Here is an 18,266-nt window from a genome sequence, read left to right on the forward strand (position 1 = left end):
CTATCTTTAAACTCTGAAATGACTGCAGAAAGTTTGTACTAAATACTACTTCACTGAATGTATTGTAATTATACCGGAAAACTGGTTTTAGAGCTGAAAAAAAAACAATTGTTTGGTGGTCCCACAATAAAACTTCTTTTTTTGTTTTGTTTTTCATTTTTCTCCTCTAATTTACATTTTGGAAAGCTAAACAAAAATGCAGTCATGAACTTGTATGTTTCATCTCTCCACCTGCCTTTATATGGAGAAGACGTCAGACCAGGAACTGAGTGCAGAGTCGCAGGATGGGGAGCTAAGAAATATCAGCGCCCATCAGAAGACAAGCTGAGGGAGGTTTGTGTGACCGTTATAGACAGAGACAAATGCAACAGCCCCGCGTTCTATGGAAAAGTACAAGTCACAAAAAATATGCTGTGTGCAGGTGATGAAAAAAATGGTGGAAAAGACTCCTGCTGGGTAAGAACATACCAAAAATGAGCTTTACTGCATGTTCTTTTTACTTTTACTTTCTCTGAATTGATGTTTTCTTCTAATTGGGATGTTAGGTCTGTGCTTTCTTCTTATAGGATAGTTAGAGTAATTTCTTGTTTTACATAGAATATTATTTTCTTACTGTAACTTACCCACAATTATGACAGAGGAGAATACACAAAATAAGGTGATTCATCAAGTAAAAAAAAAGGAAATATTAGACAGCTGAGAGCATAATGTTGCAAATAAAAAAAGTAAAACAACAAAACATGCAGCCATCATGTAGGGTGGCCAGCTCACTTGACTTCCTTTAGGTTCCAAAAACATTCATTTTCTTTGTGTTTAGCTATAATTTTGCCTTTGATTATATTCCTACCAATTATTTATTCTTTTCCCGTCACTGCTGAACTGTAAACTAATTTAGCATGTTGGCTCGAGGTGGTAAATTTTGTCCAAACTCCACAAATGCCTGATGGACACCATTCTAAAGTTATTCTTTAGTGGCCTCTAGTGTTTTCCAATCTCAGACCTATCAACTACTGGGGGTATTTTTCATACATGTATTACTAGTTTAGCCAGATGTAATTGTTGACGATTTGGCCTGATCCTGGATCTGTCGGTTTTTCGAAACTCTTGCTGGATGTGTCGTCATAGCAGCACATCCAAACCCTCAAACCTGCTCGGAGCAGGTTTGTTTTATTTAAACAAGGATTATCTCACACACTTAATCAATGTCCGTGTGTGGAATTCACTCAGTCATAGCTTCGCCGTACATGAATTAGTGACCAATTGCTATCGGTGCGCAAATTGTAAGAAGAGAATTTCATATAGAGAGGGTTTTGTGCGATTGGTAAGATCCTTTATTGTTCCCAGAGGAAATTCTTTACGAAAGATGCTGCTTTAGCCAGAGGGGAGGGGGGATATTGTACCTCAAAGATTTATTAGCACCTTATATTCGAAGTCAAACTAGGCGAAGTCAGGCTCTCACAACCACACAGACAGTATGCATTGCTTTGTGGTTTTTTGCAAGTGGTACTTTTTTCTATATGCTGTAGGCGATGCGGATAATCTATCTAAAAGTGCAGTTTGCCAGGCAATTCGTAAAGTCTGTTTGGCTCTGAAATATTTCCTTCGGGTTTTCATAGTGTTTCCTGGACACCTGTGTGTGCAGACAAAAGAGGCATTTCATGCCATTGCAGGTAGGTAATACACAGGCAAAAACACCCAGAAGTTCCATAAAGAATCTCACAATCAGCCTAACATTCTCATCACCTAGGATTTCTAAATGTGATTGGGGCACATGGGACTGATCAGAGTGGAGTTTGATCAAACATTATTTGTAAAATTTACCTCTCCTCCTAATGAATAATCAGACACTGTGTCTTCATCAAATATTTGACCTTCGTCAATATCTCGTTGGTCAGACACAGGTTCTAGCGATATGACATTCCCTGCTTCTGACCCAACAAAAAAGAGGGCTATTTGGAACATACCTATGGCACACATTGAGGACAAATATATGCAATGACCATCCTTTACTAAAATGAAGTGACCACTGCATCCTGCGACTTGTTCTGAGGAGAAGCTTCCCCCTGGAATGCCCTCAGAAACAGGGCGATGGGCATTTTGCTGGAGAGCCAACTCTTCTGCAGGGGTTAGGTCTGGACCGCGTGGACATCCACCTGTTTTTTGCTTGTCTACCATCTCATTAGCTTTAAAATGAATGATTTTTTATATTATATAAGATTCTTTATGTCAACAATTCTTTAAATAGTTATATACCAATAGACTGTGACTGTTATACAATAAAAGTAGTCACGTATTCAAGCCTAGGGGATGTCACCCTGCCACTGACAGGTTAAGAAAGGATTTATTTTTTATTTTTTTAATTTATGGTCACTCTGACCCAGCACATCAATTTGGAAACACAGTATATAAACATCCACGTATCCAAAAAGTGACCCTACAAAGGCAGAAGGTGGCATGACTCTACCTAACTTTCAGTTTTACTACAGGGCAGCAAATATACAAGCTATAAAAACCTGGACATGGACACAAATAGATGAACATACACAGGCTTGGTCCGCAATACAAATAAAATCCTGCAGTACAACTTTATATTCTTTGCTTTGTACCTCAATAAATGCAACTTATCTCCAATATACTAACAAACCAATGTACAGTACTTCACTTACTCAGAATATGGAACCCATGTAGGAAGAATTTTAAGATAAAAAAAAAGCTTTTATCGGGGGCACCTCTGCACGAGAACCACCTTTTTCAACCCTCGCAGTTTTTAATGTCTGGAAAACATTTGGGATTAAGTTAGTTAGAGATCTATATATAGACAACGTCTTTGCATCCTACGAACAATTACATTCCAAATTTAACTTTCCAGCAACACATTTGTTTCATTACCTTCAAATCAGAAACTTTGTTAAACAGAACCTGCCCAATTTTCCTCACCTCCCACCCACCTCTATGCCGGAAAAAATATTAATCAGTCTTGAGGACTCAGATAGCATTTCTACAATATATAAAACCATTTTACAGTCCCTCCCTTTCAAAGATCCAAGAGGACAGTGGGAAAAGGATCTCTCACTCAATATTTCAGAAAAGGAGTGGAAAATAGCAATGCAGAGAATCCACTTGAGCTCCATATGCGCAAAGCATAAAATTATTCAACTCAAAATTATATATCGAGTGCATCTCTCTCGTTTAAAATTGTCCAAAATGTTTCCAGGGCAAGATCCAACCTGTGAACTTTGCAATCGAGCTCCTGCCTCACTGGGTCACATGTTTTGGGCCTGCACCAAATTAACATCATTCTGGACCAAAATCTTTAAATGCCTTTCAGAAAGCCTTGGTGTCACAATCCCTCCTAATCCAGTAACAGCTGTGTTTGGTGGGCTCACAGATGGGCTTAAAGTGGAGAAGGACAAACAAACTGAAATTGTCTTTACTACACTATCAGTACGTAGCCTTATCTTACTAAACTGGAAGAATCCTAACTCTCCCCTTTTAAGTCAGTGGGTAACTGATGTTATAAACTATTTGAAACTGGAAAAAGTCTAATTCTCACTTCTGTGCAGAATGTTTTCAAAACCTGGCAGGATCTGATCAATAACATTTTAGAATAAGCTTTTAAAGTAGGAGGAAGCAGATTCTCTTCCCTTTTTTCCTTTTTTTTCATTCTTCTCCATTTATCTTTATTCACTTATTAATTCATCTATCTACTTATTTTTTACTAGCTTTAAGTTTTGCTCTGCTGGTTTATCTCTCTTTCTCAGGGGTGGGGGTTGATTAGTTTTCGATCTTATGGTTGTAAAAATTTATTTATTTGTATGGAATGTTGTGTGATTTCAATAAAATAAAAAAAATAAATAAAGTTCCATCATTTACAATTTCCGTATATAATGATTTAATTCTATAATAATTAAACTAAAGAGAACTTCTATAATAATTGATTTTAAATGGTATGTCATTTTTTTCTAGGGGGATTCAGGCGGCCCATTACTGTGCAATGGGTCCTACAAAGGAATCGTCTCCTTTGGTGAAGGCTGTGGCAATCCTACAAAACCAGGCGTCTACACACTCCTTACACGCACATACCTCAAGTGGATTAAACAAATGATTCAGCATTATGGTTGAAATGCATTTCTGATAATGCTTTGCCCTCTCCTGTGCTTTATTTTCAATGATACTACCATTAACTAGAAGTTGCATTTTGTTTATGCATGTCAAAATAATTGTAATCAACCCAATGCTACAATAAATGACCAGGCACTAAATGTCTATATGTGTGTTTCTTAATAGGCTTCTTTTAAGTTCTGTTTAGTGGTTTCCAAACGTTCTTTAGGTTCCTTTGTTTTGGTAAAACAGCAAAGCAATAACTTTTTTCATTGCAGGCTTTATCAACTGACAAATGAGTTTTCATAGCATGCCATAAATGAAAGTGCAGCTATGAACTCATATTCAGTAGTGGCTCATTTCATCATGAATTTATCCTTAAAAGCAGTGAATGACGTTAGAATAGCCTGAAAATTTGCAGTAAGCCTTGGTGCTTCAAGAGCATCAGGCCAAAGAATTTGTTTTTTTTAACTTAATCGCCTTGGTGTTAACCGCAAGTCTCTCTTGTCTCAGAATTCTGTGTTGAAACAGTTAACCCTGAGAAGCACTCTGGGTGACCTTTTTCTGATCACCCAAATAACACTCAGGACAATATTCTGCTACCATCTTGTGAATGAAATAACATCTACTTAATTTTTCTATACATTCTGCCATATCACCAGTATTCATGAATGGGGCGGAGCCTTCAACAAAAAAATACATAATGGAGTATAAATGAAAAGCTGTAAAGCCAGTTTTAGAACAAACTGAACCTTTAGTTGAAGCAAGCAAGCAAGCGATAGTGATGACAATGTCAACTGGTCATCAGATGTAGACAGGGATACTGAAACTGATGAATACGATATGCCTAGTTGTGTGAAGCTGCAGTGTGGTGCAGTAGGTGAGTAGCACAAAGGAAAAATGATTGCCATCAGGTGGAAAGATAAGAATGACATTAGCTTCCTAAGCAATGTTGACAATACAACAACTGTCAAAGTACATGTAAGGGGAAATGTGGAAGTCATCAAGCCATCTGCTGTTGTAGTTCACAAATACACAATGGGAAAAATCAGGCACTGACATTATACACTCTCATGTGCAAGCAATGGCAAACGTATTATAAGAAAACATGCTTCTGCTGCCTGGATTGTAACATCAGACTGTACGTTGGTGACTGTTTCAAAACATGAAGGAAATGCCTGAAAATGCCTCAAAACAGCAACGGACACTAGACATTCCTTTTCTAACATAATTATGTTGGCATTGTGACCAGCAGTAGGATACCAGTTCAGAACTGCTAGAGTCATTGGGGAACCAACCCATTAATCTCCATTTAAAACTTCCAACAGACAACAAAAGTGTGCACAAGGGCACAAAACAAAAGACACTGACAAATAAGTCAACCAATACAGAATTCAATGTACTGTGGATACCATCTTTGGGGGATTGTTACCTTTTTATACTGTCCTGATTGGAAAGGTGGGGGGGCTTATTCAGGCTATTATGGTCTGGGTTAAGTGCCCTCACTAGACACCTTTTCTGGGGTGTGGAGAAAAGAGAATATATTATTAGAGACAATGTCCTCTCTCACCCCCGAATGGTACCGCTTACCTCAACAAGCCAGACAGAGGAATCCTGGTCGTACATGTGTGACAACATTTTGGTATTATCATGTTTCTGTTACGCATAATAACATTTTTCCTTGTTGAAAAAAAAATTCAAAGTTTTGGGCTCATTTTTTCATGGGTACCCATAACGCCAATGAGGTTAAAGGTTTCCAGGCAGGAAATGCACATTCCACAGGGTCATGAAAGAGAGAGCTGTGTTTGCACATCCTGCATTATTTACCATTTCTCATGTACGATGTTGGGAAGAATTTCCATAAATGACATGACAGTACACTGCAACCTGAGTATCTTTTTAATCCAAGATGAAATCGACCTTTATATTCAAGCTCACTTTAACATTTACCCTAAAACATTTTTCTACTGGACTAAATGTAATTTACATTACTTTAACAAGATTATTATAACACTGGAAGAATTTTGTTACTACTGTCATTATACATGTGAAATATAAAAACTAGTAGCACAATCACTGAATTTGTCTTATTAACTCGTCTGTTTCAAAAATGTGTTAAAGAACAAAAAAAGACACAATCAAGACCTTTCAGGTGTTTTCAGCCATTTGTTTCTTTTAACTGGTTTAACTGGATTTATAAATGGTTATCTTTGTGGAGATGTGTGCTCCACAATGGATGTGATAAAGAAAAACAAACTTTGTTCCTCATTTTATTTAGTGAAAGTTACCTGAAATATTAGTGTATACCATGGTGTGGTGTGTTATCATGTAAGGTCTCAATGGTGACCCTATTTTCTACATTTATGCTCTTTATTGTATTGTGAATTTCCCCTTGGGATTAATAAAGTATCTATCTATCTATCTTAATAAAATGTCTAAATTCCCATACATTTACCAGGTACTTTAGCATTTTCTCCCCCCTTCCTTTCTACATCTGTAACCTCGGGCAATTAGAGTATAGAAACAGGCAAGAGTTAAGCTACACATTTAATTATGTACTGTATTTCTAATAAACATGGCCAAAAATATTAAGTAAGCAGTAGCAGTGCATCTCATGTCCATTGGCAGCTCTCGTCTTATCTTCAGTCTGGCTTGCTTTGCTACCACAAGGCCTTTATATGGAGTTTTGAAACAGGCCACATGCCTGTCTCAATATGGCTGCTGAGCTAGAGGTGTCTTCATTATAGACTTCTCTTCATGGCCAGATGGTGTAAGAGAGCGAGAGAGGTAAAGGCAAGGTGACCAACGTTATACCATAATTAAAGCAATGGGGCATCAAAGTACAATATGGTATCCAATTCAAAACCAGTCATAAACAGCCATACTTTAGATCAATAGAGTTAATTTTCCAATTGCTTCCTGGGCATTTACCAACAAAAGCGCTCAGGCACAACTCATCTCCCAGTGGTTTTGTCTGTTTATGGCCATCCTGGGGCAATGGCATACAGGATCTAAGTTCAAAAACAGACATCCTTGCCAAGCTGGTCTGATACTCCATCTCCTTCAACTGAAATTCCTTATCCTGAGTCAGTCCTAAAGGCTGGTGGGGTTGGTTAGGTAAACTTCAAAGTACCACTGTTCTCATCAATACAGTCAAACAGGCCTCCTGAAACACTAATATCTAATATTACATTTGCTTTGTCTAGCCCTATTATTACCCTAGGGTCGGTACCGACCCGTCTTCAAGTTTTAAATGCATAAAAGTACCACATACATTTTGTTTACTGCATCAAGGCTTTTTCTATTTTTCTGAAACTTCCATTTAAACAAAAAAAAAAAATAAAAGGTAAATTATTTCTCTAATCAGAAATTCACTGCCTGTGGTCTTACCGGGTCGGCCACGACCCAGGGTACAATAAGAGATCATAAAACAATAAATACTGGCCAAACTTAAGTTCCAGTATAAACACACTCTCAGCTCACTCTTCCCCCCCAAACAACCCCAACTCTGTCAGGTAGCAGGCCTCTCCCATCCCCCGAGCTGTAGTCAGGGGCTTATCTCTTCACACCTCCCCCAAGTAAAAAAACAGAGACAGCCCAGACAAAACAGACCCAGACCAGTTCAGTTTGGTGATTGTGACTGGAGAGAAAGCATCTAATTTGCAGAGGTAAAAATGGCCAGATTCACAGCACTCCAAGCTCTGGATCATATCCTAGCTGAAGGACAAGTTACAGAGTGGCACAGCGACACTGATGAGGTGGACTCAGAGGAGGAGGACATTGTGGAGTGTCAGTCAGAAGACACAGACACAGAGTCTGAGGAGGAGATCACCTCTGAAGCAGTTTCCCCACCAGCTGAAGTACTACAGTCCAAGAATGGCAGCATCTCCTGGAGGTTAGTACCACCTGACGAGACTCGCAGGAAAACTGGCAGGGCAGCTGCTGAAAATATCATCAGAATGGGGTCACAAGGTTTGCCATAACAAGGATAAGTGACATCAAAACAAGTTTTGAACAGTTTATGCCATCATCGCTGAAGAAAATAATACTTGACATGACAAACCTAGAAGGACAAAAAGTCTACGGAGACACATGGATTGACTTTGATGAAGAATTCCTGGATGCTTATATTGGAATTCTTCTTCTTGCTGGAGTATACCGATCCAGCAATGAGGCCACAGCCAGTCTCTGGGACACAGCAACAGGCAGAAATATTTTTGGGCCACGATGTCACTGAAGAGCTTCCACATGATCTCGAGAGTCCTCAGGTTTGACAACCGAGACATGAGAGCAAGACGTGACAAGCTTGCTCCCATAAGGGATGTCTGGGAGAGATGGGTGCAGCGCCTGCCTTTGATGTTCAATCCAGGAGTGGTCAGCAGGAAGACGAAGAGCTTCAGCACCAGCATCCTTCCCTTTAGCCAGCCCTGCCACAGCCACAGACCCAGACCCAGAGAGGCTGCGGATTCCAAAAGAAAGCTGTCAGGTCTGCCCAAGCAGCAAGGACAGAAAAACCAATTTCATGTGTGCCAAATGCAAGAAATATATTTGCAAAGAGCACACTAAAAATGTCACTTACTGTCCTACTTGCACATAGTGTAAACATACAGTAGCAATCCTGCTCCTGGAGAGCTACCACCCTACCACCGTACTACTAATTCTATTGGTTTGATTGTTTGTTTGATCTACATTTTGTAATTTATTTTGTATTTTATTTTGTCTTACTTGTTTGGCTTTGTCTTTGTGATTGAATTAAAGTTCAACTTTTGGAAAAAAAATACTTTTTTTGCCTTCTTCTTGAAGTAAATATATATGGGTCAAAACCGACCCTAACACCACAGATGTTACTAATATTAATAATATTGATATTGATAGTAATATTATTAAAATAAAAAATTGTAATTTTTTTTTTTTTACAGTTGTGTTCTAATACCCCTCAGTAATAGTCAGGTAACATATAAACCTTTGATTTATTTGTATAATTCTCCTGAGGTTTATTTTACCAATTTTTTTGGACTGGGCCGTTTTATTGACATCATACGTCTCATCTTCAGAGGGCCACACCAAAAATTTTAAAACCAAATTTTAAAATCTTTTCATGGATAAGGAAGCCTAACAAGGTAACCAAGAGGTAAGGAAACAAACTGGATGATAAAAAAATGTTTGAGGGTTGAGGGAGGCTGATTTAGGACACGGGTCGGCACCGACCCGCCCAAGATAACAGATGGGTGGAAATGCTAGGATAATAGTAGGGCTAGTTTACAAATAAAGACATGCAAAATATTTCTCATCTAATATGCTAGAATTCAGTCCATGACGTGTGGTGTACAATATCTCTCCTTCAACTTTGAGCAAATCTTTACAATGTATGATTGAAGTGAATAAATTGCACAAATTTTCACTTTCTTTCCTTGTGGTTCAGATATGGTGAAAGGATATTTTTTTATCAAATAAGCCAAACTAATCTGCCACTGAAAATGTAGGGAGAGATTTTTAATGAAGAAGAATCGGGAAGTAACACATAAATCTAAAGCCTTGCGCAGTTTGAGACCAGAAAGTCTAATTAAAATACCAAAAATTAAAAGAAAACAAAGCACTAAGTCAGTGATGACGAACCTATGATCCCTCTCTGTGGGCACACGTGCCTTCTCCCCAGCACAGAGTTCGTTGCTAGAAAGCCAGAGGGACACGGGGCCGTGCTGCTCCCTTTCCCCCTCTCCACGCACGCCTGGGGATATTTCTCACATCACCCGCCCCTCTGCCCAGCAGCCCAATGGGAGTGCTTCCTTCCTCTGCAGTCTGGAGTAAGGCTGGTGGCTCACATGTGGCGTGAAGGTGCGGCGCGGATGGCAGCTTGGGTTAGGGTTAGGATTAGAGTAGGGGATAATAGCTACGAATAGCCCCACGCTGGTACACTAACCCAAATCATTAATTATTAATTTTAATATGTCCCTCATTAACTGCTTGAGATAATCTAACACACTAATTAGCCCAATTAATTCTTTTCATTGAGACCATTAGGAAATATGGTCCCTAGGGCTTTTATCCATTCCATCTCCTTTTTAAGTCTGTTGGTCTTTGTCCAGTAGCTTTGTTGTTCCAACCCAAAAAACGGTTCATGATCTTCCAATTGGAAATGTTTATATAATTCCACCCGCTTAGTTTGGTTTTCCATAAGTCTCAAATGTTTGACACACCTAGCCCCGATGGAGTTTTTAGTTTCTCCTACGTAAATTCTTTTGCACTTTCTACATTGTATCCCATATATGCAATTAATTGATGTTTTTTGGAGGTCCTGATAGATAGGTAACTCTACTTTAGTAAAAGGATTCTTAATGATTTTTTTCTGTTTGAAAGGGATAACCCAGGCACACTTATTACGTTGTTTCTTTTTTGTACATGAGGCCCTCACTAAAGTATCCTTAAGTGTTTTATTTTTCCGATAGGCAACCACTATCCTCCAATCCTTCCATTCGTCATCCTGTTTCTGAAAATTCAGAAAATTATTTCTTAACTTTTACACCACCCCTCTAGCTTGTCCCGAGAATGTACAAACCATAGGTAAAACTTTTTCATCCCTCTCACTCCTTTCACCCACTCTTCTTTGCTGTTCCATATATTCCATCTGATCTACTTTTATCTCTCATCTATCCTCCCCATCCATTCCATCTCTATTTTCTCCATCCTTGAAACCTTCCCATCTTTCCTCTCCATCCCTTATCCATAACTCCCACTTCTTATAATCCCCCATTACAAAACTCCATTGACCAAATCCTTCCTGCATAGTCTCCATTCTCTGTTGTATATCCGGACTCTGAAATATTATATTTAGATTTTTTCCGGTCCCCCTCCCAGTTCTACATCCCATCCTTCCATTATGCAGCATATAGATGTTATTAATCTTAGGGATCCTATTCCTCCCTCTCAATTTATACTCCCGTATGGGATAGATTCCATCTGCATCATATAAATTCAAGTTAGAACAGAAAAACTCTTTCTTTTCCCTCACATCCCAGATCTCATTAACCTCCGGGCCCAGCTCACTATTCTTAAGTTTAGGGTTGGGGAAGGGGGGGAAGTTTCCATTCTCAAAATCAGAGTCCCTAAAGGAATGAGCTATCCCCACTTTATTGAGGATGTCATTAACCTTAGGAGTTTGTTTATTATTTTTAAGTTTAGGATTGGGGGTGGGGGTAGGGCTATCATTATTAATGTCAGGTTCCGAGTCAGGAAATAATTGGATCTTATCAATAGTTCTAATCTCACCCATCTCAATACTTCCTATAGTATCTCCCAGGTTCAAGGGAAAGAGGGCCTGTACTCCGTCAATACCTATCCACTCTTTAACCCTCTCACCACCCATAACATCCCCAGTACATTCAAAGTTTACGTAATGGTCCACCCTATTCATCTCATCCCATTCAGATAACCTATCCAAATGAACCAGGCAGTATTCCTCCACCGGGTAACCTTCCATTAAATCTAGAATGCCCCAGTCCCTCTCTCCCCCTAATTGTATTCCCCCATTCACAATTTTTTGTATATTCATAGGGGAAGAACATACAGCTATCCAGATATTCTTTTCCACCTCCTCCACTATCCTCTGGATGTTCTTAAAATTAAAGAGCATAGGTTTAACCATCCAAACAGGCAAGGCTCCAGAAAAGAAAACAGAAAGAAAGGTTTCAAGGAAGATACATTTTTGATAATTAACTTCGAACCAGTCCTCTACTATAGTCCACCATGAGCAACATTGATTTACTTCATTTCTTATCATATTTAGCCCCCCCTGCAGGTTCCAACCATATACTGGATACACCGAATCCCACCAATCCTCCTCCTTCTTCTCATCCCAACATGTTAACCAGGAATACTTCGATCCACTAGATCCACTTTCCACCATCACCAGAAATTCCGGGATTCCTATATCTTTATTATCAGAGACAAACTTATAACCCAAATACTTTTTATACTCTATTCTGATTTCATCATTTATTTCTCTTAGGAAATTTCTAGAGTATCCTCTCTTTCTTAACGCTAAAAACAATGTATGCACTGCCTCCTCAGTATCTACCATGTCTGAGTTGATCCTATAAAATCGAATCAGCTGTGACTTAATAATACCTCTAAAGGTATGCTTTGGATGGTAATTTTTTTTATGTAATAGCGCATGCGAGTCAGTTACTTTAAAATAAATCTTAGATTTAATTTTTTTAGCTGTCCCTGAGAGTTGTTGAAAAAATAATTGGGTGTCTAAGAAGGTCACCGTTACCTCACTCACTTCTGCCGTCAATCTAATTGTTGGATGTATGCTATTCACAATCTCAACAAACTCATAGAAATCGTCCAATGGGTAAGTCCAAATACCGAAGATATCGTCTAAACACCTCAGATAGAATAAAGGTACTTTACGGCATTTACCAAAAGCTGTTCGTTCCCACTCTGCCATATATATATAGTATTAGCGTAGGCCGGGGCATAACGTTTTCCCATAGCTGTCCCGTGGGTCTGTAGGTATAATTTCCCATTGAACTCAAATTCGTTTGTCCTTAAGCTCAGGTCTAATAAATCCAACAGAAATTTATCTGGTCTAGTAGGATCTGGATATCTCTCAAACACCTTTCTAACCGCCTCCATACCCATATCTATATCAATGTTGGTGTATAAGGATTCTACATCCATAGCAAACAAAATTGCTTGACTCGGGAATATTTTATCCTTGATCAAATCTAAAAAATGGTAAGTATCCCTTACATAACTATTGTGTTTTTGGGATAAGGGATTTAGGTAAAAATCCAGGTATTCTGACACTGCATAGGACTCAGATGAGCAATCCGAGACTATTGGTCTCCCTGCTGGTACCTGACCAGGAATTGTCCATTTTCCTGGATCCTTGTGGATTTTTGGGAGTAGATAGAATTTCCTAGTCACTGGTTCGGGGGGCCCTTTCAAATATTTCTTCTGTTTAGCAGTTATAAACCCATCGGTATACAGACCATCTAATATTTTAGTTATTTTCTCTTTAGTCTGTAATTGCATTAATTTTTTAAGGGGTCGATAATGTAACCTATTACTTAGTTGTCGTTCTGCCTCCAAAATATATTGGGTCCTATCCAAGATCACACATATCGAACCCTTATCTGCTGGTTTATTAATAATCTCCTTATTCCTGCTAAGATTGTTTAAGGCTTCCCTCTCACCTACTGACAAATTATCCACCAAGGGGGATTGGACTGAATTAAAAGTTATATCTTCCCGATCTTTTTTAATAAGATTCAGGATCTCTACATCCAATCCTTCATCTTTAGGTACCCAGTGGGAGGGATTAACAAACCGTCTAGGCTCCTCTCCTGTTTCGCCCTGAAAGAAGTCTATTAGTTTTAATCTTCTATGATATTTAAACATATCCCTTTTAATCTCATCAATGTCAACTACCAAGGGGGTTGGGATAAAGGTCAATCCCTTTTGTAATAATGTTATCTCATTTTCTGATAGTCTAAACCAATTACTTAAGTTCATCACATTTGCTTGTAAACAGGGTACAAATCGTATTGACCCCTATAACAGTTTAAACTATCCAGCCAGTCATCCATAATTAGATAAGCCTGGTTCCGTTCCCAATGTATCAAATCCTCCTCTAACTCTACATCCCCCTGGCCCTGAGTTTCCAACACATTATATTTCAGTTCTTCTCCCAGAATTTTATTTAGTCTCACAATCCTGTCACATAATTCCTCTGTTTGCTTTTCCAAGGAATATGGAATTTTTGTAAACCAAATCTGTGCTGCTGGGAATTTCTCCTTAATTATTCCATGCAATCCTTCAAAGCTTTTCCTCAAATTATTGTCCCTAGAATATGTTCTCTTTAGACAATTGTTCAGACCAATACAAATTATGATTTTCTGAACATTAGTCCTAGGATTTTTAATTTTTAGGAAAATTGATTTAATATGTTCAATCGCCGCTCCCGGATAACTATGGGCTTCCATTTCACTTTGCCTGAAATGTACTATTCTACTAATGTTGGAGTCCCCTACAAGCACATTTGGTTTCTGTGGATCCAAGACCCAACTCCACCAATCTGTACTGTTTTTATGCCTTATGGGTTTATTCACCACTTCCACCTCCTCCACCTCCTCATAATTCTTTCTCCCTAAAAAATTGGAAGGATTAGACTGGGATATGGATTCTACATTAAATTGAGAACGCATTTTATCCCCATTCATCTCTTCCTCCCTTATTTCACTATCAATTCCTTCCTCCTGTCTGTTTTCCGATACTGATATCGGAAGGGTTAGGGTTAGACTCAAGAGTCTGTAGCGAAGGTGATTCCTGTAGTAGGGTTGGAGAGAAGCTAGGATGGAGGGGATGTGGTATAGTGTGTCCACAGCTCAAAATTGAAAAGGCCAGTTTTAATAGATAATTGATAATAGATAAGGGGTGTGTGGTGGTGCGGCCAGAGCGGTTCCCGGGAGCTTCATGATGCGAATGGTCCTCTCTTAAGTGCACAGTTGAGGAGTTGTCCGCATCTATAATTGTTGCAGGGAGCTGCTAATCGCCACACCTGATCCACGTTCCCGTAATATATAATAGAAGGGCGAGGCAGATGGAAAGGGGAATAAAAGAGAGAGAGAATGGAAATGAAGGTTAATGGGGAAGACCTGCGTGAAACACTTGAGAAGATAGAAGGGATGACAAAGGACAGCACAGTTAGTTTTAAAAATGAAATCCTTAAAGTGTGGAAATATCTGCCAAATAATTTTAATATGCTTGTGAGCAGCTGTTTTCAGCTTTGAATTTTATCAAATCTGACACCAGAAACAGACTTTGATAGATCCCTGTTCTTTAAATAACACAGGGTGCCCACTCACACCTGATTGTCATCCCATTGATTGAAAACACCTGACTTTAATTTCACCTTCAAACTAACTGCTAATCCTAGAGGTTCACATACTTTTGCCACTCACAAATATGTAATATTCGATCATTTTCCTTAATAAATAAATGGCCAAGTATAATATTTTTGTCTCATTTGTTTAACTGGTTTCTCTTTATCTTCTTTTAGGACTTGAGTGAAAATCTGGTGCTGTTTTAGGTCATATTTATGCAGAAATATAGAAAATTCTAAAGGGTTCACAAACTTTCAAGCACAACTGTAAATGAATTTAATACAAGTGAATAAAAATAACAATTGTATGACCCATTTAACCAAGATCAGGGACACAAAGCCAGGGCTTATTCAAGCAATGCTGGGAAAAAGACTGGAAATGACACTTGGACAATATGGTAGTCCGTCTAAGGGCCCACTCACACAACTATGCATACTATTTAAAAACCCGGGGGGGTTTGCAATTTGGAAGCACAATTCAACTTTAGTTGCATGTCTTCAGACAAAAAGGGATGATGTGGATGAAAATCTAAACACATATAGATAGACTATGCATGTAGATGCCAAACAGACAAGAAAGTAGTGCATGAGTCAATAGGACGACACTCCGAAGTGCGTCTTGAAATGTGATTGCCACGTCTGTGGAAGCTTCCTTTTCCGCAGGTTCACAGCACTGCACCAGAGTGGCAAAAGCAACTCTGAGCTGATCTCAGTCACACTATAAGCACTTGCTGTTGATGGGTGATGCAGGGAACAGTATTACTTGGCCACTAACCTGGCCACAACCCTGCCTGGCTGCTTATTGTTGCACAGTAAGTTACAGCAGTGAGGAAAAGTAATGAAATACATGTATAGTAAATCCTCGCTATCTGCAGATTCTATCTTACAGTTATAAAACTGATTTCAGATTTCATGACACCCTTGTTCTAAACGCCCCTTTATTTTCAGTGTAAGAGAAAGACAAGACCACAATAAAGAGTTAGGGTACCCCCATAGTAACCCTGTATAATTAAATGGGATATAAACAAAAGAAAACACACAGCAATTTGTGGAGTCATCTTCACAGACATGAGTTCAGAGCAGAACTGCCTCAAGAAGGTGGCTCTTCTGGGCTTGGAAGAGGTAGGTCCAGAGAGACAGACACCAGAAGTGACGTTACAGCATCAATCTATCGGTCTGCAGAGGGAAAAAGAGAAAAGGCATCCTAGAGTGGAATTTCAATCGCCAGGACCATTCAGCTATCCCCTATGCACAGGCACGTGACAGCAGATAAGGTCTTCACTGTGGGCCCTGGGATGGGACAGGAATGGACATCAAGGATTTGTATTCACAGCCATGTGCAGCAGGTAAAACAATCTGAGAAGCCAATCGCACATGACCAACATGTGAGACTGAAAAGAAAAAAGAAACAGGTCTGTAATGCCCTTAAATGTCCTCGGACTTCATGCATGCTACTCTAAATGGATCAACGAGTGTCTACCTGCCTCACGAGGCGTGGGTCAAGCCATTTAACCTAATTCATGATTGGCACTGGGGCTTGAAATTGTTCCCCATGAACAAGGAATGTAAGTAAGAGTGGATCATAAGCTTACAATAATACAGAAAACACAAGAGAAATCAAAAATAAGAATCAAACAGCATGAACAGGAGCTAACACCTCAGGGCATCTCAGGACATTACAAGAACAACTTACAACAACAGCTGCTGTGTCAGGGGGGGTCCTGTCCTTTTTGTCTCGACATTTAAAGAAACAAGGAAAATAGTTAACGGAACTAAAATAAGCAGACAAAAGCAAATACAATATAGTTTGAGACCAATATAATAAAAAAGCAAGAGAAAACATATTCAAGAGCATAAGTGTTTCCCACTACAGCTGCAAGTACAAACACTGTAGCAACAGCACAATACAGCCAGCACACAGCAACTCTTTGTCTCTTCTTCTCTCTGTCTTCAGCACTTCTCTGACCCCTCCTGGCAAGCTTTGTCCTCATCCCTCCTGACTCTGGCTGACTGTGGCTCCCAGAATGAAGACAGTGGGCTTTTTTAATGCTGCACCCGGGAGTACTTCCAGTGGCCCATTAGCATAGTCCAGAAACAGTGCCGGGCAAGACAGAAGTTCAACGAAGTTGGACTCTTCACTTCCCCCGGCACACCCTGGCAGCATCCATGGAACCCAACAGGGCTGAGTCGGCAAATTCCAAGTCCCATGATGCACTGTGGGAATCTGAGACACTGTTGCAACCCAGTGGGACGGCCATCTAGCGAATCCGGGGAGATTTTCACGCTCTCTCCCCTGGTCCTCCCATTATGAAGGTATCCTGGACGGGACCATTACCTGGTTGTCCACCACAAGGTTTAGAGGTACATTAACTGAACAGCATTTAAAGGCATAACTAAACGCTGCTCAAAGCAAGCAATTGGCACAACTGCCAGACTATGCCTAAAATAACATCTGTGTTTAAATCATCAGTGGAAGATGGAGTTGGGAAATGTTACCACTGGGTGTCATAACCGGAGATTACTGTTCATCAGGCCAATTGACCAACATGGCAAGCTCAACAGAAAAGGCTTCATCTGTTTGTCCTCTTGGCCCATCTCTTCCCATTGTAGATGCTGTAGATGTAGATACGCTACCATGGCTGTCCGTTTGTCTGTCTAGGATTTTAAATCACCTGTAGCTCACAAACTGTTTGAACTATTGACCTGAAATGTGGTACACATATACTACGTGACGTCTACTATCAGCTTTCAGGGTGATGATTTGTATTTCTCTTTTTATTTTTATTTTATTTTATTGTAGAATCAACTCTCGGCAGCGCGCAGCAGGGCGGCCGTGCAGCGCATACGTATGGGTACCGTTCTCATTCCCTACCACCTTCGCTAATCATTCTTGAGACAGATTTAAGTGCCAGCTTAAGTGAAAAATTTAAGAAAATGTACTAAGTAATTACAACACAAAAACTAACTTAATCAGTCTGAACGTGAAAAGATGCCGATGAAAGAAGAGAAGCAGCGGGCCGCTAGGGTGGAGAAAAGAAGAGCTGCTTAGGGAGCAGTAAGTGCATCAACCTCTGAGCAAACAAATACTAAACGTACAGAGAAAGAGGATGAAAACTAGAAATGTTCAAGTCAAGTGTATTCACAGCCATTACTGGTATACAATATTTCAATAGAATGTTTCAAACATTAGCTCTTGTCACACACGTGCACCCAGAGGACAGCTTAAACCTATCTTTAATGTTCAACTTAATTAATCACACAGTATTCCTGATACCTC

This window comes from Polypterus senegalus, chromosome 4, assembly GCF_016835505.1.
Source record: "Polypterus senegalus isolate Bchr_013 chromosome 4, ASM1683550v1, whole genome shotgun sequence".
Taxonomy (NCBI): Eukaryota; Metazoa; Chordata; class Cladistia; order Polypteriformes; family Polypteridae; genus Polypterus; species Polypterus senegalus.